Below are 22,037 nucleotides of genomic sequence, written 5' to 3'. Positions count from 1 at the left end.
ACTTGCCAATCTTTATCTCCTACTATTTATTTATTTTTTTTCATGGAGAATTTACAAAAAAATAAAAACGGCCCAGTATTACACACTGGTTTTCTGTGGCACACAATGAGAGACAGATGCCACACACAGCAATGGCACAGAGGCAGACTTGCCAATCTTTATCTCCCACTATTTATTTTTTTTTTCCAGGGAGAATTTACAAAAAAAAATGGCCCAGTATTACACACTGGTTTTCTGTAGCACACTATGAGAGACAGATGCCACACACAGCAATGGCACAGAGGCAGACTTGCCAATCTTTATCTCCCACTATTTTTTTTTTTTTCAGGGAGAATTTACAAAAAAAAAATGGCCAAGTATTACACACTGGTTTTTTGTGGCACACAATGAGAGACAGATGCCACACACAGCAATGGCACAGAGGCAGACTTGCCAATCTTTATCTCCCACTATTTATTTTTTTTTTCAGGGAGAATTTACAAAAAAATACAAATGGCCCAGTATTACACACTGGTTTTCTGTGGCACACAATGAGAGACAGATGCCACACACAGCAATGGCACAGAGGCAGACTTGCCAATCTTTATATCCACTATTTATTTATTTTTTTCATGTACAATTTACAAAAAAAAATGGCCCAGTATTACACACTGGTTTTCTGTGGCACACAATGAGAGACAGATGCCACACACAGCAATGGCACAGAGGCAGACTTGCCAATCTTTATCTCCCACTATTTATTTTTTTCCAGGGAGAATTTACAAAAAAAAAAAAATGGCCCAGTATTACACACTGGTTTTCTGTGGCACACTATGAGAGACAGATGCCACACACAGCAATGGCACAGAGGCAGACTTGCCAATCTTTATCTCCCACTATTTATTTTTTTCAGGGAGAATTTACAAAAAAAAAAAAATATGGCCCAGTATTACACACTGGTTTTCTGTGGCACACAATGAGAGACAGATGCCACACACAGCAATGGCACAGAGGCAGACTTGCCAATCTTTATCTCCCACTATTTTTTATTTTTTCAGGGAGAATTTACAAAAAAAAAAATGGCCCAGTATTACACACTGGTTTTCTGTGGCACACTATGAGAGACAGATGCCACACACAGCAATGGCACAGAGGCAGACTTGCCAATCTTTATCTCCCACTATTTATTTTTTTTTTTTTTTCAGGGAGAATTTACAAAAAAAAAATGGCTCAGTATTACACACTGGTTTTCTGTTGCACACAATGAGAGACAGATGCCACACACAGCAATGGCACAGAGGCAGACTTGCCAATCTTTATCTCCCACTGTTTATTTATTTTTTTTCAGGGAGAATTTACAAAAAAAAAAAATGGCCCAGTATTACACACTGGTTTTCTGTGGCACACAATGAGAGACAAATGCCACACACAGCAATGGCACAGAGGCAGACTTGCCAATCTTTATCTCCCACTATTTATTTATTTTTTTTCAGGGAGAATTTACAAAAAAAAAAAATGGCCCAGTATTACACACTGGTTTTGTGTGGCACACTATGAGAAACAGATGCCACACACAGCAATGGCACAGAGGCAGACTTGCCAAACTTTATCTCCCACTATTTATTTATTTTTTTTCAGGGAGAATTTACACAAAAAAAAATGGCCCAGTATTACACACTGGTTTTCTGTGGCACACTATGAGAGACAGATGCCACACACAGCAATGGCACAGAGGCAGACTTGCAAATCTTTATCTCCCACTATTTTTTTTTTCAGGGAGAATTAAAAAAAAAAAAATGGCCCAGTATTACACACTGGTTTTCTGTGGCACACTATGAGAGACAGATGCCACACACAGCAATGGCACAGAGGCAGACTTGCCAATCTTTATCTCCCAATATTTTTTTTTTTTTTCAGGTACAATTTACAAAAAAAAATGGCCCAGTATTACACACTGGTTTTCTGTGGCACACAATGAGAGACAGATGCCACACACAGCAATGGCACAGAGGCAGACTTGCCAATCTTTATCTCCCACTATTTATTTTTTTTCAGGGAGAATTTACAAAAAAAAAATGGCCCAGTATTACACACTGGTTTTCTGTGGCACACAATGAGAGACAGATGCCACACACAGCAATGGCACAGAGGCAGACTTGCCAATCTTTATCTCCTACTATTTATTTATTTTTTTTCATGGAGAATTTACAAAAAAATAAAAACGGCCCAGTATTACACACTGGTTTTCTGTGGCACACAATGAGAGACAGATGCCACACACAGCAATGGCACAGAGGCAGACTTGCCAATCTTTATCTCCCACTATTTATTTTTTTTTTCCAGGGAGAATTTACAAAAAAATATGGCCCAGTATTACACACTGGTTTTCTGTGGCACACAATGAGAGACAGATGCCACACACAGCAATGGCACAGAGGCAGACTTGCCAATCTTTATCTCCCACTATTTTTTATTTTTTCAGGGAGAATTTACAAAAAAAAAAATGGCCCAGTATTACACACTGGTTTTCTGTGGCACACTATGAGAGACAGATGCCACACACAGCAATGGCACAGAGGCAGACTTGCCAATCTTTATCTCCCACTATTTATTTTTTTTTCAGGGAGAATTTACAAAAAAATTAATGGCCCAGTATTACACACTGGTTTTCTGTGGCACACAATGAGAGACAGATGCCACACACAGCAATGGCACAGAGGCAGACTTGCCAATCTTTATATCCACTATTTATTTTTTTTTTCATGTACAATTTACAAAAAAAAAAATGGCCCAGTATTACACACTGGTTTTCTGTGGCACACAATGAGAGACAGATGCCACACACAGCAATGGCACAGAGGCAGACTTGCCAATCTTTATCTCCCACTATTTATTTTTTTCCATGGAGAATTTACAAAAAAAAAAAAATGGCCCAGTATTACACACTGGTTTTCTGTGGCACACTATGAGAGACAGATGCCACACACAGCCATGGCACAGAGGCAGACTTGCCAATCTTTATCTCCCACTATTTTTTTTTTCCGGGAAAATTTACAAAAAAAAAAAATATGGCCCAGTATTACACACTGGTTTTCTGTGGCACACAATGAGAGACAGATGCCACACACAGCAATGGCACAGAGGCAGACTTGACAATCTTTATCTCCCACTATTTTTTATTTTTTCAGGGAGAATTTACAAAAAAAAAAATGGCCCAGTATTACACACTGGTTTTCTGTGGCACACTATGAGAGACAGATGCCACACACAGCAATGGCACAGAGGCAGACTTGCCAATCTTTATCTCCCACTATTTATTTTTTTTTTTTTTTCAGGGAGAATTTACAAAAAAAAAAAATGGCCCAGTATTACACACTGGTTTTCTGTGGCACACAATGAGAGACAGATGCCACACACAGCAATGGCACAGAGGCAGACTTGCCAATCTTTATCTCCCACTGTTTATTTATTTTTTTTCAGGGAGAATTTACAAAAAAAAAAAAATGGCCCAGTATTACACACTGGTTTTCTGTGCCACACTATGAGAGACAGATGCCACACACAGCAATGGCACAGAGGCAGACTTGCCAATCTTTATCTCCCACTATTATTTTTTTCAGGGAGAATTTACAAAAAAAAATATGGCCCAGTATTACACACTGGTTTTCTGTGGCACACAATGAGAGACAAATGCCACACACAGCAATGGCACAGAGGCAGACTTGCCAATCTTTATCTCCCACTATTTATTTATTTTTTATCAGGGAGAATTTACAAAAAAAAAATGGCCCAGTATTACACACTGGTTTTGTGTGGCACACTATGAGAAACAGATGCCACACACAGCAATGGCACAGAGGCAGACTTGCCAATCTTTATCTCCCACTATTTATTTATTTTTTTTCAGGGAGAATTTACACAAAAAAAAATGGCCCAGTATTACACACTGGTTTTCTGTGGCACACTATGAGAGACAGATGCCACACACAGCAATGGCACATAGGCAGACTTGCAAATCTTTATCTCCCACTATTTTTTTTTTTCAGGGAGAATTTACAAAAAAAATGGCCCAGTATTACACACTGGTTTTCTGTGGCACACTATGAGAGACAGATGCCACACACAGCAATGGCACAGAGGCAGACTTGCCAATCTTTATCTCCTACTATTTATTTATTTTTTTCATGGAGAATTTACAAAAAAATAAAAACGGCCCAGTATTACACACTGGTTTTCTGTGGCACACAATGAGAGACAGATGCCACACACAGCAATGGCACAGAGGCAGACTTGCCAATCTTTATCTCCCACTATTTATTTATTTTTTTTCAGGGAGAATTTACAAAAAAAAAAAATGGCCCAGTATTACACACTGATTTTCTGTGGCACACTATGAGAGACAGATGCCACACACAACAATGGCACAGAGGCAAACTTGCAAATCTTTATCTCCCACTATTTATTTATTTTTTTTCAGGGAGAATTTACACAAAAAAATGGCCCAGTATTACACACTGGTTTTCTGTGGCACACTATGAGAGACAGATGCCACACACAGCAATGGCACAGAGGCAGACTTGCAAATCTTTATCTCCCACTATTTTTTTTTTTCAGGGAGAATTTACAAAAAAAAAATGGCCCAGTATTACACACTGGTTTTCTGTGGCACACTATGAGAGACAGATGCCACACACAGCAATGGCACAGAGGCAGACTTGCCAATCTTTATCTCCCACTATTTATTTTTTTTTTTCAGGTACAATTTACAAAAAAAAAAAATTGCCCAGTATTACACACTGGTTTTCTGTGGCACACAATGAGAGACAGATGCCACACACAGCAATGGCACAGAGGCAGACTTGCCAATCTTTATCTCCTACTATTTATTTATTTTTTTTCATGGAGAATTTACAAAAAAATAAAAACGGCCCAGTATTACACACTGGTTTTCTGTGGCACACAATGAGAGACAGATGCCACACACAGCAATGGCACAGAGGCAGACTTGCCAATCTTTATCTCCCACTATTTATTTTTTTTTTCCAGGGAGAATTTACAAAAAAAAAATGGCCCAGTATTACACACTGGTTTTCTGTGGCACACTATGAGAGACAGATGCCACACACAGCAATGGCACAGAGGCAGACTTGCCAATCTTTATCTCCCACTATTTATTTATTTTTTTCAGGGAGAATTAAAAAAAAAAAATATGGCCCAGTATTACACACTGGTTTTCTGTGGCACACAATGAGAGACAGATGCCACACACAGCAATGGCACAGAGGCAGACTTGCCAATCTTTATCTCCCACTATTTATTTATTTTTTTTCAGGGAGAATTTACAAAAAAAAAAAATGGCCCAGTATTACACACTGGTTTTCTGTGGCACACTATGAGAGACAGATGCCACACACAGCAATGTCACAGAGGCAGACTTGCCAATCTTTATCTCCCACTATTTATTTATTTATTTATTTTCAGGGAGAATTTAAAAAAAAAAAAAAATGGCCCAGTATTACACACTGGTTTTCTGTGGCACACAATGAGAGACAGATGCCACACACAGCAATGGCACAGAGGCAGACTTGCCAATCTTTATCTTCCACTATTTATTTTTTTTCAGGGAGAATTTACACAAAAAAAATGGCCCAGTATTACACACTGGTTTTCTGTGGCACACTATGAGAGACAGATGCCACACACAGCAATGGCACAGAGGCAGACTTGCAAATCTTTATCTCCCACTATTTTTTTTTTCAGGGAGAATTAAAAAAAAAAAATGGCCCAGTATTACACACTGGTTTTCTGTGGCACACTATGAGAGACAGATGCCACACACAGCAATGGCACAGAGGCAGACTTGCCAATCTTTATCTCCCAATATTTATTTTTTTTTTCAGGTACAATTTACAAAAAAAAAATGGCCCAGTATTACACACTGGTTTTCTGTGGCACACAATGAGAGACAGATGCCACACACAGCAATGGCACAGAGGCAGACTTGCCAATCTTTATCTCCTACTATTTATTTATTTTTTTTCATGGAGAATTTACAAAAAAATAAAAACGGCCCAGTATTACACACTGGTTTTCTGTGGCACACAATGAGAGACAGATGCCACACACAGCAATGGCACAGAGGCAGACTTGCCAATCTTTATATCCACTATTTATTTTTTTTTTTCATGTACAATTTACAAAAAAAAAAATGGCCCAGTATTACACACTGGTTTTCTGTGGCACACAATGAGAGACAGATGCCACACACAGCAATGGCACAGAGGCAGACTTGCCAATCTTTATCTCCCACTATTTATTTTTTTCCAGGGAGAATTTACAAAAAAAAAAATGGCCCAGTATTACACACTGGTTTTCTGTGGCACACTATGAGAGACAGATGCCACACACAGCCATGGCACAGAGGCAGACTTGCCAATCTTTATCTCCCACTATTTTTTTTTTCAGGGAGAATTTACAAAAAAAAAAAAATATGGCCCAGTATTACACACTGGTTTTCTGTGGCACACAATGAGAGACAGATGCCACACACAGCAATGGCACAGAGGCAGACTTGACAATCTTTATCTCCCACTATTTTTTATTTTTTCAGGGAGAATTTACAAAAAAAAAAAATGGCCCAGTATTACACACTGGTTTTCTGTGGCACACTATGAGAGACAGATGCCACACACAGCAATGGCACAGAGGCAGACTTGCCAATCTTTATCTCCCACTATTTATTTTTTTATTTTTTTTCAGGGAGAATTTACAAAAAAAAAAAATGGCCCAGTATTACACACTGGTTTTCTGTGGCACACAATGAGAGACAGATGCCACACACAGCAATGGCACAGAGGCAGACTTGCCAATCTTTATCTCCCACTGTTTATTTATTTTTTTTCAGGGAGAATTTACAAAAAAAAAAAAATGGCCCAGTATTACACACTGGTTTTCTGTGCCACACTATGAGAGACAGATGTCACACACAGCAATGGCACAGAGGCAGACTTGCCAATCTTTATCTCCCACTATTATTTTTTTCAGGGAGAATTTACAAAAAAAAATATGGCCCAGTATTACACACTGGTTTTCTGTGGCACACAATGAGAGACAAATGCCACACACAGCAATGGCACAGAGGCAGACTTGCCAATCTTTATCTCCCACTATTTATTTATTTTTTATCAGGGAGAATTTACAAAAAAAAAATGGCCCAGTATTACACACTGGTTTTGTGTGGCACACTATGAGAAACAGATGCCACACACAGCAATGGCACAGAGGCAGACTTGCCAATCTTTATCTCCCACTATTTATTTATTTTTTTTCAGGGAGAATTTACACAAAAAAAAATGGCCCAGTATTACACACTGGTTTTCTGTGGCACACTATGAGAGACAGATGCCACACACAGCAATGGCACAGAGGCAGACTTGCAAATCTTTATCTCCCACTATTTTTTTTTTTCAGGGAGAATTTACAAAAAAAATGGCCCAGTATTACACACTGGTTTTCTGTGGCACACTATGAGAGACAGATGCCACACACAGCAATGGCACAGAGGCAGACTTGCCAATCTTTATCTCCTACTATTTATTTATTTTTTTCATGGAGAATTTACAAAAAAATAAAAACGGCCCAGTATTACACACTGGTTTTCTGTGGCACACAATGAGAGACAGATGCCACACACAGCAATGGCACAGAGGCAGACTTGCCAATCTCTATCTCCCACTATTTATTTATTTTTTTTCAGGGAGAATTTACAAAAAAAAAAAATGGCCCAGTATTACACACTGATTTTCTGTGGCACACTATGAGAGACAGATGCCACACACAACAATGGCACAGAGGCAAACTTGCAAATCTTTATCTCCCACTATTTATTTATTTTTTTTCAGGGAGAATTTACACAAAAAAAATGGCCCAGTATTACACACTGGTTTTCTGTGGCACACTATGAGAGACAGATGCCACACACAGCAATGGCACAGAGGCAGACTTGCAAATCTTTATCTCCCACTATTTTTTTTTTTCAGGGAGAATTTACAAAAAAAAAATGGCCCAGTATTACACACTGGTTTTCTGTGGCACACTATGAGAGACAGATGCCACACACAGCAATGGCACAGAGGCAGACTTGCCAATCTTTATCTCCCACTATTTATTTTTTTTTTCAGGTACAATTTACAAAAAAAAAAAATTGCCCAGTATTACACACTGGTTTTCTGTGGCACACAATGAGAGACAGATGCCACACACAGCAATGGCACAGAGGCAGACTTGCCAATCTTTATCTCCTACTATTTATTTATTTTTTTTCATGGAGAATTTACAAAAAAATAAAAACGGCCCAGTATTACACACTGGTTTTCTGTGGCACACAATGAGAGACAGATGCCACACACAGCAATGGCACAGAGGCAGACTTGCCAATCTTTATCTCCCACTATTTATTTTTTTTTTCCAGGGAGAATTTACAAAAAAAAAATGGCCCAGTATTACACACTGGTTTTCTGTGGCACACTATGAGAGACAGATGCCACACACAGCAATGGCACAGAGGCAGACTTGCCAATCTTTATCTCCCACTATTTATTTATTTTTTTCAGGGAGAATTAAAAAAAAAAAATATGGCCCAGTATTACACACTGGTTTTCTGTGGCACACAATGAGAGACAGATGCCACACACAGCAATGGCACAGAGGCAGACTTGCCAATCTTTATCTCCCACTATTTATTTATTTTTTTTCAGGGAGAATTTACAAAAAAAAAAAATGGCCCAGTATTACACACTGGTTTTCTGTGGCACACTATGAGAGACAGATGCCACACACAGCAATGTCACAGAGGCAGACTTGCCAATCTTTATCTCCCACTATTTATTTATTTATTTATTTTCAGGGAGAATTTAAAAAAAAAAAAAAATGGCCCAGTATTACACACTGGTTTTCTGTGGCACACAATGAGAGACAGATGCCACACACAGCCATGGCACAGAGGCAGACTTGCCAATCTTTATCTCCCACTATTTTTTTTTTCAGGGAGAATTTACAAAAAAAAAAAAATATGGCCCAGTATTACACACTGGTTTTCTGTGGCACACAATGAGAGACAGATGCCACACACAGCAATGGCACAGAGGCAGACTTGACAATCTTTATCTCCCACTATTTTTTATTTTTTCAGGGAGAATTTACAAAAAAAAAAAATGGCCCAGTATTACACACTGGTTTTCTGTGGCACACTATGAGAGACAGATGCCACACACAGCAATGGCACAGAGGCAGACTTGCCAATCTTTATCTCCCACTATTTATTTTTTTATTTTTTTTCAGGGAGAATTTACAAAAAAAAAAAATGGCCCAGTATTACACACTGGTTTTCTGTGGCACACTATGAGAGACAGATGCCACACACAGCAATGGCACAGAGGCAGACTTGCAAATCTTTATCTCCCACTATTTTTTTTTTTCAGGGAGAATTTACAAAAAAAAAATGGCCCAGTATTACACACTGGTTTTCTGTGGCACACTATGAGAGACAGATGCCACACACAGCAATGGCACAGAGGCAGACTTGCCAATCTTTATCTCCCACTATTTATTTTTTTTTTTCAGGTACAATTTACAAAAAAAAAAAATTGCCCAGTATTACACACTGGTTTTCTGTGGCACACAATGAGAGACAGATGCCACACACAGCAATGGCACAGAGGCAGACTTGCCAATCTTTATCTCCTACTATTTATTTATTTTTTTTCATGGAGAATTTACAAAAAAATAAAAACGGCCCAGTATTACACACTGGTTTTCTGTGGCACACAATGAGAGACAGATGCCACACACAGCAATGGCACAGAGGCAGACTTGCCAATCTTTATCTCCCACTATTTATTTTTTTTTTCCAGGGAGAATTTACAAAAAAAAAATGGCCCAGTATTACACACTGGTTTTCTGTGGCACACTATGAGAGACAGATGCCACACACAGCAATGGCACAGAGGCAGACTTGCCAATCTTTATCTCCCACTATTTATTTATTTTTTTCAGGGAGAATTAAAAAAAAAAAAATATGGCCCAGTATTACACACTGGTTTTCTGTGGCACACAATGAGAGACAGATGCCACACACAGCAATGGCACAGAGGCAGACTTGCCAATCTTTATCTCCCACTATTTATTTATTTTTTTTCAGGGAGAATTTACAAAAAAAAAAAATGGCCCAGTATTACACACTGGTTTTCTGTGGCACACTATGAGAGACAGATGCCACACACAACAATGGCACAGAGGCAAACTTGCAAATCTTTATCTCCCACTATTTATTTATTTTTTTCAGGGAGAATTTACAACAAAAAAAAAATGGCCCAGTATTACACACTGGTTTTCTGTGGCACACTATGAGAGACAGATACCACACACAGCAATGGCACAGAGGCAGACTTGCCAATCTTTATCTCCCACTATTTATTTATTTATTTTTTCAGGGAGAATTTTCCAAAAAAAAAAAATGGCCCAGTATTACACACTGGTTTTCTGTGGCACACTATGAGAGACAGATGCCACACACAGCAATGGCACAGAGGCAGACTTGCCAATCTTTATCTCCCACTATTTATTTATTTATTTATTTTCAGGGAGAATTTAAAAAAAAAAAAAAATGGCCCAGTATTACACACTGGTTTTCTGTGCCACACTATGAGAGACAGATGCCACACACAGCAATGGCACAGAGGCAGACTTGCCAATCTTTATCTCCCACTATTATTTTTTTCAGGGAGAATTTACAAAAAAAAATATGGCCCAGTATTACACACTGGTTTTCTGTGGCACACAATGAGAGACAAATGCCACACACAGCAATGGCACAGAGGCAGACTTGCCAATCTTTATCTCCCACTATTTATTTATTTTTTATCAGGGAGAATTTACAAAAAAAAAAATGGCCCAGTATTACACACTGGTTTTGTGTGGCACACTATGAGAAACAGATGCCACACACAGCAATGGCACAGAGGCAGACTTGCCAATCTTTATCTCCCACTATTTATTTATTTTTTTTCAGGGAGAATTTACACAAAAAAAAATGGCCCAGTATTACGCACTGGTTTTCTGTGGCACACTATGAGAGACAGATGCCACACACAGCAATGGCACAGAGGCAGACTTGCCAATCTTTATCTCCCACTATTTATTTTTTTTTTCAGGTACAATTTACAAAAAAAAAAAATGGCCCAGTATTACACACTGGTTTTCTGTGGCACACAATGAGAGACAGATGCCACACACAGCAATGGCACAGAGGCAGACTTGCCAATCTTTATCTCCTACTATTTATTTATTTTTTTTCATGGAGAATTTACAAAAAAATAAAAACGGCCCAGTATTACACACTGGTTTTCTGTGGCACACAATGAGAGACAGATGCCACACACAGCAATGGCACAGAGGCAGACTTGCCAATCTTTATCTCCCACTATTTATTTTTTTTCAGGGAGAATTTACAAAAAAAAATGGCCCAGTATTACACACTGGTTTTCTGTGGCACACAATGAGAGACAGATGCCACACACAGCAATGGCACAGAGGCAGACTTGCCAATCTTTATCTCCTACTATTTATTTATTTTTTTTCATGGAGAATTTACAAAAAAATAAAAACGGCCCAGTATTACACACTGGTTTTCTGTGGCACACAATGAGAGACAGATGCCACACACAGCAATGGCACAGAGGCAGACTTGCCAATCTTTATCTCCCACTATTTATTTTTTTTTTCCAGGGAGAATTTACAAAAAAAAATGGCCCAGTATTACACACTGGTTTTCTGTAGCACACTATGAGAGACAGATGCCACACACAGCAATGGCACAGAGGCAGACTTGCCAATCTTTATCTCCCACTATTTTTTTTTTTCAGGGAGAATTTACAAAAAAAAAATGGCCAAGTATTACACACTGGTTTTTTGTGGCACACAATGAGAGACAGATGCCACACACAGCAATGGCACAGAGGCAGACTTGCCAATCTTTATCTCCCACTATTTATTTTTTTTTTCAGGGAGAATTTACAAAAAAATACAAATGGCCCAGTATTACACACTGGTTTTCTGTGGCACACAATGAGAGACAGATGCCACACACAGCAATGGCACAGAGGCAGACTTGCCAATCTTTATCTCCCACTATTTATTTTTTTATTTTTTTTCAGGGAGAATTTACAAAAAAAAAAATGGCCCAGTATTACACACTGGTTTTCTGTGGCACACAATGAGAGACAGATGCCACACACAGCAATGGCACAGAGGCAGACTTGCCAATCTTTATCTCCCACTGTTTATTTATTTTTTTTCAGGGAGAATTTACAAAAAAAAAAAATGGCCCAGTATTACACACTGGTTTTCTGTGCCACACTATGAGAGACAGATGCCACACACAGCAATGGCACAGAGGCAGACTTGCCAATCTTTATCTCCCACTATTATTTTTTTCAGGGAGAATTTACAAAAAAAAATATGGCCCAGTATTACACACTGGTTTTCTGTGGCACACAATGAGAGACAAATGCCACACACAGCAATGGCACAGAGGCAGACTTGCCAATCTTTATCTCCCACTATTTATTTATTTTTTATCAGGGAGAATTTACAAAAAAAAAAATGGCCCAGTATTACACACTGGTTTTGTGTGGCACACTATGAGAAACAGATGCCACACACAGCAATGGCACAGAGGCAGACTTGCCAATCTTTATCTCCCACTATTTATTTATTTTTTTTCAGGGAGAATTTACACAAAAAAAAATGGCCCAGTATTACGCACTGGTATTCTGTGGCACACTATGAGAGACAGATGCCACACACAGCAATGGCACAGAGGCAGACTTGCCAATCTTTATCTCCCACTATTTATTTTTTTTTTTCAGGTACAATTTACAAAAAAAAAAAATGGCCCAGTATTACACACTGGTTTTCTGTGGCACACAATGAGAGACAGATGCCACACACAGCAATGGCACAGAGGCAGACTTGCCAATCTTTATCTCCCACTATTTATTTTTTTTCAGGGAGAATTTACAAAAAAAAATGGCCCAGTATTACACACTGGTTTTCTGTGGCACACAATGAGAGACAGATGCCACACACAGCAATGGCACAGAGGCAGACTTGCCAATCTTTATCTCCTACTATTTATTTATTTTTTTTCATGGAGAATTTACAAAAAAATAAAAACGGCCCAGTATTACACACTGGTTTTCTGTGGCACACAATGAGAGACAGATGCCACACACAGCAATGGCACAGAGGCAGACTTGCCAATCTTTATCTCCCACTATTTATTTATTTTTTACAGGGAGAATTTACAAAAAAAAATGGCCCAGTATTACACACTGGTTTTCTGTAGCACACTATGAGAGACAGATGCCACACACAGCAATGGCACAGAGGCAGACTTGCCAATCTTTATCTCCCACTATTTTTTTTTTTTTCAGGGAGAATTTACAAAAAAAAAATGGCCAAGTATTACACACTGGTTTTTTGTGGCACACAATGAGAGACAGATGCCACACACAGCAATGGCACAGAGGCAGACTTGCCAATCTTTATCTCCCACTATTTATTTTTTTTTTCAGGGAGAATTTACAAAAAAATACAAATGGCCCAGTATTACACACTGGTTTTCTGTGGCACACAATGAGAGACAGATGCCACACACAGCAATGGCACAGAGGCAGACTTGCCAATCTTTATATCCACTATTTATTTATTTTTTTCATGTACAATTTACAAAAAAAAAATGGCCCAGTATTACACACTGGTTTTCTGTGGCACACAATGAGAGACAGATGCCACACACAGCAATGGCACAGAGGCAGACTTGCCAATCTTTATCTCCCACTATTTATTTTTTTCCAGGGAGAATTTACAAAAAAAAAAAAATGGCCCAGTATTACACACTGGTTTTCTGTGGCACACTATGAGAGACAGATGCCACACACAGCAATGGCACAGAGGCAGACTTGCCAATCTTTATCTCCCACTATTTATTTTTTTCAGGGAGAATTTACAAAAAAAAAAAAATATGGCCCAGTATTACACACTGGTTTTCTGTGGCACACAATGAGAGACAGATGCCACACACAGCAATGGCACAGAGGCAGACTTGCCAATCTTTATCTCCCACTATTTTTTATTTTTTCAGGGAGAATTTACAAAAAAAAAAAATGGCCCAGTATTACACACTGGTTTTCTGTGGCACACTATGAGAGACAGATGCCACACACAGCAATGGCACAGAGGCAGACTTGCCAATCTTTATCTCCCACTATTTATTTTTTTTTTTTTTTCAGGGAGAATTTACAAAAAAAAAAATGGCCCAGTATTACACACTGGTTTTCTGTTGCACACAATGAGAGACAGATGCCACACACAGCAATGGCACAGAGGCAGACTTGCCAATCTTTATCTCCCACTGTTTATTTATTTTTTTTCAGGGAGAATTTACAAAAAAAAAAATGGCCCAGTATTACACACTGGTTTTCTGTGGCACACAATGAGAGACAAATGCCACACACAGCAATGGCACAGAGGCAGACTTGCCAATCTTTATCTCCCACTATTTATTTATTTTTTTTCAGGGAGAATTTACAAAAAAAAAAAATGGCCCAGTATTACAAACTGGTTTTGTGTGGCACACTATGAGAAACAGATGCCACACACAGCAATGGCACAGAGGCAGACTTGCCAATCTTTATCTCCCACTATTTATTTATTTTTTTTCAGGGAGAATTTACACAAAAAAAATGGCCCAGTATTACACACTGGTTTTCTGTGGCACACTATGAGAGACAGATGCCACACACAGCAATGGCACAGAGGCAGACTTGCAAATCTTTATCTCCCACTATTTTTTTTTTCAGGGAGAATTAAAAAAAAAAAAATGGCCCAGTATTACACACTGGTTTTCTGTGGCACACTATGAGAGACAGATGCCACACACAGCAATGGCACAGAGGCAGACTTGCCAATCTTTATCTCCCAATATTTTTTTTTTTTCAGGTACAATTTACAAAAAAAAAATGGCCCAGTATTACACACTGGTTTTCTGTGGCACACAATGAGAGACAGATGCCACACACAGCAATGGCACAGAGGCAGACTTGCCAATCTTTATCTCCCACTATTTATTTTTTTTCAGGGAGAATTTACAAAAAAAAAATGGCCCAGTATTACACACTGGTTTTCTGTGGCACACAATGAGAGACAGATGCCACACACAGCAATGGCACAGAGGCAGACTTGCCAATCTTTATCTCCTACTATTTATTTATTTTTTTTTCATGGAGAATTTACAAAAAAATAAAAACGGCCCAGTATTACACACTGGTTTTCTGTGGCACACAATGAGAGACAGATGCCACACACAGCAATGGCACAGAGGCAGACTTGCCAATCTTTATCTCCCACTATTTATTTTTTTTTTCCAGGGAGAATTTACAAAAAAAAATGGCCCAGTATTACACACTGGTTTTCTGTGGCACACTATGAGAGACAGATGCCACACACAGCAATGGCACAGAGGCAGACTTGCCAATCTTTATCTCCCACTATTTTTTTTTTCAGGGAGAATTTACAAAAAAAAATATGGCCCAGTATTACACACTGGTTTTCTGTGGCACACAATGAGAGACAAATGCCACACACAGCAATGGCACAGAGGCAGACTTGCCAATCTTTATCTCCCACTATTTATTTATTTTTTATCAGGGAGAATTTACAAAAAAAAAAATGGCCCAGTATTACACACTGGTTTTGTGTGGCACACTATGAGAAACAGATGCCACACACAGCAATGGCACAGAGGCAGACTTGCCAATCTTTATCTCCCACTATTTATTTATTTTTTTTCAGGGAGAATTTACACAAAAAAAAATGGCCCAGTATTACGCACTGGTTTTCTGTGGCACACTATGAGAGACAGATGCCACACACAGCAATGGCACAGAGGCAGACTTGCCAATCTTTATCTCCCACTATTTATTTTTTTTTTTCAGGTACAATTTACAAAAAAAAAAAATGGCCCAGTATTACACACTGGTTTTCTGTGGCACACAATGAGAGACAGATGCCACACACAGCAATGGCACAGAGGCAGACTTGCCAATCTTTATCTCCTACTATTTATTTATTTTTTTTCATGGAGAATTTACAAAAAAATAAAAACGGCCCAGTATTACACACTGGTTTTCTGTGGCACACAATGAGAGACAGATGCCACACACAGCAATGGCACAGAGGCAGACTTGCCAATCTTTATCTCCCACTATTTATTTTTTTTCAGGGAGAATTTACAAAAAAAAATGGCCCAGTATTACACACTGGTTTTCTGTGGCACACAATGAGAGACAGATGCCACACACAGCAATGGCACAGAGGCAGACTTGCCAATCTTTATCTCCTACTATTTATTTATTTTTTTTCATGGAGAATTTACAAAAAAATAAAAACGGCCCAGTATTACACACTGGTTTTCTGTGGCACACAATGAGAGACAGATGCCACACACAGCAATGGCACAGAGGCAGACTTGCCAATCTTTATCTCCCACTATTTATTTTTTTTTTCCAGGGAGAATTTACAAAAAAAAATGGCCCAGTATTACACACTGGTTTTCTGTAGCACACTATGAGAGACAGATGCCACACACAGCAATGGCACAGAGGCAGACTTGCCAATCTTTATCTCCCACTATTTTTTTTTTTCAGGGAGAATTTACAAAAAAAAAATGGCCAAGTATTACACACTGGTTTTTTGTGGCACACAATGAGAGACAGATGCCACACACAGCAATGGCACAGAGGCAGACTTGCCAATCTTTATCTCCCACTATTTATTTTTTTTTTCAGGGAGAATTTACAAAAAAATACAAATGGCCCAGTATTACACACTGGTTTTCTGTGGCACACAATGAGAGACAGATGCCACACACAGCAATGGCACAGAGGCAGACTTGCCAATCTTTATCTCCCACTATTTATTTTTTTATTTTTTTTCAGGGAGAATTTACAAAAAAAAAAATGGCCCAGTATTACACACTGGTTTTCTGTGGCACACAATGAGAGACAGATGCCACACACAGCAATGGCACAGAGGCAGACTTGCCAATCTTTATCTCCCACTATTTATTTTTTTATTTTTTTTCAGGGAGAATTTACAAAAAAAAAAATGGCCCAGTATTACACACTGGTTTTCTGTGCCACACTATGAGAGACAGATGCCACACACAGCAATGGCACAGAGGCAGACTTGCCAATCTTTATCTCCCACTATTATTTTTTTCAGGGAGAATTTACAAAAAAAAATATGGCCCAGTATTACACACTGGTTTTCTGTGGCACACAATGAGAGACAAATGCCACACACAGCAATGGCACAGAGGCAGACTTGCCAATCTTTATCTCCCACTATTTATTTATTTTTTATCAGGGAGAATTTACAAAAAAAAAAATGGCCCAGTATTACACACTGGTTTTGTGTGGCACACTATGAGAAACAGATGCCACACACAGCAATGGCACAGAGGCAGACTTGCCAATCTTTATCTCCCACTATTTATTTATTTTTTTTCAGGGAGAATTTACACAAAAAAAAATGGCCCAGTATTACGCACTGGTATTCTGTGGCACACTATGAGAGACAGATGCCACACACAGCAATGGCACAGAGGCAGACTTGCCAATCTTTATCTCCCACTATTTATTTTTTTTTTTCAGGTACAATTTACAAAAAAAAAAATGGCCCAGTATTACACACTGGTTTTCTGTGGCACACAATGAGAGACAGATGCCACACACAGCAATGGCACAGAGGCAGACTTGCCAATCTTTATCTCCCACTATTTATTTTTTTTCAGGGAGAATTTACAAAAAAAAAATGGCCCAGTATTACACACTGGTTTTCTGTGGCACACAATGAGAGACAGATGCCACACACAGCAATGGCACAGAGGCAGACTTGCCAATCTTTATCTCCTACTATTTATTTTTTTTTTTTCATGGAGAATTTACAAAAAAATAAAAACGGCCCAGTATTACACACTGGTTTTCTGTGGCACACAATGAGAGACAGATGCCACACACAGCAATGGCACAGAGGCAGACTTGCCAATCTTTATCTCCCACTATTTATTTTTTTTTTACAGGGAGAATTTACAAAAAAAAATGGCCCAGTATTACACACTGGTTTTCTGTAGCACACTATGAGAGACAGATGCCACACACAGCAATGGCACAGAGGCAGACTTGCCAATCTTTATCTCCCACTATTTTTTTTTTTTCAGGGAGAATTTACAAAAAAAAAATGGCCAAGTATTACACACTGGTTTTTTGTGGCACACAATGAGAGACAGATGCCACACACAGCAATGGCACAGAGGCAGACTTGCCAATCTTTATCTCCCACTATTTATTTTTTTTTTCAGGGAGAATTTACAAAAAAATACAAATGGCCCAGTATTACACACTGGTTTTCTGTGGCACACAATGAGAGACAGATGCCACACACAGCAATGGCACAGAGGCAGACTTGCCAATCTTTATATCCACTATTTATTTATTTTTTTCATGTACAATTTACAAAAAAAAAATGGCCCAGTATTACACACTGGTTTTCTGTGGCACACAATGAGAGACAGATGCCACACACAGCAATGGCACAGAGGCAGACTTGCCAATCTTTATCTCCCACTATTTATTTTTTTCCAGGGAGAATTTACAAAAAAAAAAAATGGCCCAGTATTACACACTGGTTTTCTGTGGCACACTATGAGAGACAGATGCCACACACAGCAATGGCACAGAGGCAGACTTGCCAATCTTTATCTCCCACTATTTATTTTTTTCAGGGAGAATTTACAAAAAAAAAAAAATATGGCCCAGTATTACACACTGGTTTTCTGTGGCACACAATGAGAGACAGATGCCACACACAGCAATGGCACAGAGGCAGACTTGCCAATCTTTATCTCCCACTATTTTTTATTTTTTCAGGGAGAATTTACAAAAAAAAAAAATGGCCCAGTATTACACACTGGTTTTCTGTGGCACACTATGAGAGACAGATGCCACACACAGCAATGGCACAGAGGCAGACTTGCCAATCTTTATCTCCCACTATTTATTTTTTTTTTTTTCAGGGAGAATTTACAAAAAAAAAAATGGCCCAGTATTACACACTGGTTTTCTGTTGCACACAATGAGAGACAGATGCCACACACAGCAATGGCACAGAGGCAGACTTGCCAATCTTTATCTCCCACTGTTTATTTATTTTTTTTCAGGGAGAATTTACAAAAAAAAAAATGGCCCAGTATTACACACTGGTTTTCTGTGGCACACAATGAGAGACAAATGCCACACACAGCAATGGCACAGAGGCAGACTTGCCAATCTTTATCTCCCACTATTTATTTATTTTTTTTCAGGGAGAATTTACAAAAAAAAAAAATGGCCCAGTATTACAAACTGGTTTTGTGTGGCACACTATGAGAAACAGATGCCACACACAGCAATGGCACAGAGGCAGACTTGCCAATCTTTATCTCCCACTATTTATTTATTTTTTTTCAGGGAGAATTTACACAAAAAAAATGGCCCAGTATTACACACTGGTTTTCTGTGGCACACTATGAGAGACAGATGCCACACACAGCAATGGCACAGAGGCAGACTTGCAAATCTTTATCTCCCACTATTTTTTTTTTCAGGGAGAATTAAAAAAAAAAAATGGCCCAGTATTACACACTGGTTTTCTGTGGCACACTATGAGAGACAGATGCCACACACAGCAATGGCACAGAGGCAGACTTGCCAATCTTTATCTCCCAATATTTTTTTTTTTCAGGTACAATTTACAAAAAAAAAATGGCCCAGTATTACACACTGGTTTTCTGTGGCACACAATGAGAGACAGATGCCACACACAGCAATGGCACAGAGGCAGACTTGCCAATCTTTATCTCCCACTATTTATTTTTTTTCAGGGAGAATTTACAAAAAAAAAATGGCCCAGTATTACACACTGGTTTTCTGTGGCACACAATGAGAGACAGATGCCACACACAGCAATGGCACAGAGGCAGACTTGCCAATCTTTATCTCCTACTATTTATTTATTTTTTTTTCATGGAGAATTTACAAAAAAATAAAAACGGCCCAGTATTACACACTGGTTTTCTGTGGCACACAATGAGAGACAGATGCCACACACAGCAATGGCACAGAGGCAGACTTGCCAATCTTTATCTCCCATTATTTATTTTTTTTTTCCAGGGAGAATTTACAAAAAAAAATGGCCCAGTATTACACACTGGTTTTCTGTGGCACACTATGAGAGACAGATGCCACACACAGCAATGGCACAGAGGCAGACTTGCCAATCTTTATCTCCCACTATTTTTTTTTTTTCAGGGAGAATTTACAAAAAAAAAATGGCCAAGTATTACACACTGGTTTTCTGTGGCACACAATGAGAGACAGATGCCACACACAGCAATGGCACAGAGGCAGACTTGCCAATCTTTATCTCCCACTATTTATTTTTTTTTCAGGGAGAATTTACAAAAAAAAAAAATGGCCCAGTATTACACACTGGTTTTCTGTGGCACACTATGAGAGACAGATGCCACACACAGCAATGGCACAGAGGCAGACTTGCCAATCTTTATCTCCCACTATTTATTTTTTTTTTTTTTTCAGGGAGAATTTACAAAAAAAAAAATGGCCAAGTATTACACACTGGTTTTCTGTTGCACACAATGAGAGACAGATGCCACACACAGCAATGGCACAGAGGCAGACTTGCCAATCTTTATCTCCCACTGTTTATTTATTTTTTTTCAGGGAGAATTTACAAAAAAAAAAATGGCCCAGTATTACACACTGGTTTTCTGTGGCACACAATGAGAGACAAATGCCACACACAGCAATGGCACAGAGGCAGACTTGCCAATCTTTATCTCCCACTATTTATTTATTTTTTTTCAGGGAGAATTTACAAAAAAAAAAAATGGCCCAGTATTACAAACTGGTTTTGTGTGGCACACTAAAAGAAACAGATGCCACACACAGCAATGGCACAGAGGCAGACTTGCCAATCTTTATCTCCCACTATTTATTTTTTTTTTTTCAGGGAGAATTTACACAAAAAAAATGGCCCAGTATTACACACTGGTTTTCTGTGGCACACTATGAGAGACAGATGCCACACACAGCAATGGCACAGAGGCAGACTTGCAAATCTTTATCTCCCACTATTTTTTTTTTCAGGGAGAATTAAAAAAAAAAAAATGGCCCAGTATTACACACTGGTTTTCTGTGGCACACTATGAGAGACAGATGCCACACACAGCAATGGCACAGAGGCAGACTTGCCAATCTTTATCTCCCAATATTTTTTTTTTTTCAGGGAGAATTTACAAAAAAAAAATGGCCCAGTATTACACACTGGTTTTCTGTGGCACACAATGAGAGACAGATGCCACACACAGCAATGGCACAGAGGCAGACTTGCCAATCTTTATCTCCTACTATTTATTTATTTTTTTTTCATGGAGAATTTACAAAAAAATAAAAACGGCCCAGTATTACACACTGGTTTTCTGTGGCACACAATGAGAGACAGATGCCACACACAGCAATGGCACAGAGGCAGACTTGCCAATCTTTATCTCCCACTATTTATTTTTTTTTTCCAGGGAGAATTTACAAAAAAAAATGGCCCAGTATTACACACTGGTTTTCTGTGGCACACTATGAGAGACAGATGCCACACACAGCAATGGCACAGAGGCAGACTTGCCAATCTTTATCTCCCACTATTTTTTTTTTTTTCAGGGAGAATTTACAAAAAAAAAATGGCCAAGTATTACACACTGGTTTTCTGTGGCACACAATGAGAGACAGATGCCACACACAGCAATGGCACAGAGGCAGACTTGCCAATCTTTATCTCCCACTATTTATTTTTTTTTCAGGGAGAATTTACAAAAAAATTAATGG

The sequence above is a fragment of the Ranitomeya variabilis genome, chromosome 4, assembly GCF_051348905.1.
Source record: "Ranitomeya variabilis isolate aRanVar5 chromosome 4, aRanVar5.hap1, whole genome shotgun sequence".
NCBI classification, from domain to species: Eukaryota; Metazoa; Chordata; class Amphibia; order Anura; family Dendrobatidae; genus Ranitomeya; species Ranitomeya variabilis.
This window is presented reverse-complemented; position numbering follows the sequence as displayed.